Raw genomic sequence first — 1,809 nt, forward strand, 5'->3', positions numbered from 1 at the left:
AGGCAATTATTATTTCTTTCTTTCTTTAATTCATTCTTTCTTCCGGTATAAAACGTGCGATCCGGTTAAACGATCGTTTTACGATCGATCTTACAACATAATTCGACGTTACGGTAATCGATCGGCTTTCTGAGGTAGAAACGCGTGCCGCCGTTAGTCAGACGATCGGTTTCAGATCGGTAAGGAAAAACGTAACACCGGCAGGCGCCAAGTTAAAAGGCGCTATGCGAGAACGCCATTTCCACCTTTCGATTTTGCACGTGCTATCGATTAGTAATCGTTCCTTCTTTCTCTTTATCTTTCTCTTTCTTTCTTTCTTTCTTTCTTTCTTTCTCTGTTTTACTCTTATCGATCGCGTTTACGTTTTATTATCGATAGATAAATCCCTAGATTCTATCTATCTATCTATCTATCTAACTATTTATTTTTCAACTATCTATCTATTTATCTTCTCGAAATTATCTTCGTTATTTTATTTTTTTTTTTTTCCTTCATTATTTCATAACGATCAAGATAAAAGCAAGATTGCAAGTATCCTCTAAGTAGCAGATACATTTACCCTTACTTCCGCAAGAAGAAATTGTTCTCCTCTTTGCCCTTTCATCTTTCGATTCTTCTTGGGGGAGTTTTCTTTCTTCTTTTTTAATTAATTTTGTATTTTCTATTCAATTGATTACTAAACACGGAAGGAACATTACTTTTCGTGTGTGTTTTACGATTAAAAATGCTATGTTCATTATTATATATTATATTAAATCTTGAAATTATAACCAATGGATAATATCTTAAAGATCTTATTACTGTCAGCTTATTTAATAACTATGACTATGACTTTGTGTAATATAATGTAATTATTAGTTATATAAAAGGATATTGGTATATTAGTTATTAGAAGCTATTTTGTTTTTTCTTTTTTGTTTTACTCTAAAAAAGTAAAAAAAAAGAAAAAAAAAACAATCAACGATATGAAAGGAGAATAATTACTTTTTACACTTACTCGGTATGCTATTTATAAGTTTCTTCATATATTTTTAGCTTACATTATTAAAGAAAAAGGAAATCTACAATAGGAAATAGGTAAGAAAATAATCATATTTGTTAAATTACATATAATTATAATTTCTCATTTTTATATTAATATTGTATTAATTATATATATCGGTGCGTTCGGAAAGTGATTTCGCTTTTACCAATATATAACAAATGAAAAAAAATAAATAAATAAAAAATAAAAAGACGATTTGTAATATTACTTTCTTAACAATCCAACCTATGGATTATTTCTTTTTTATTACAATATCCGGTTTTTTTTATGTTGTTCTTGTTGTTGTTGTTGTTGTTGTAGAATCATCGACAAATCTATTCGAACGTGAAAGCCGATACGCGTAGATCAAGATCTCGTAAGGGGGACATTTCGAAGGAATATTTTTCACTCGTGGATTTGTGCCCCCTACGCACGATCGAGAGATCGTGATTTTTAATCTACCTAGCCACATAATAAATCCGGTATATATCCGATGGCTATAGGAAGATCTTGGAATAACGTAAGATCCGAAGGGAAGATCGAAACGATCGAGGGAGAAGATCTTTATCCTATACGATTCGTGGAACGATAGAACCAGATCTTATCGATCGGTCTATGATATTACGATCGTTTTAATAAATCGTCTCACGTGAAAATAATTCTCGATTTAAAATACTAAAAATATAATACAATTTTTGTATATGAAATATAAGAAAAAGAAAAATGTTTCGTGTCATTATATTATTTTTTTACGATTATTCAATTATATTATATATTTTTTTTAT

Source organism: Polistes canadensis, unplaced genomic scaffold (assembly GCF_001313835.1).
Source record: "Polistes canadensis isolate GaletaPanama2010 unplaced genomic scaffold, ASM131383v1 scaffold_6, whole genome shotgun sequence".
NCBI classification, from domain to species: Eukaryota; Metazoa; Arthropoda; class Insecta; order Hymenoptera; family Vespidae; genus Polistes; species Polistes canadensis.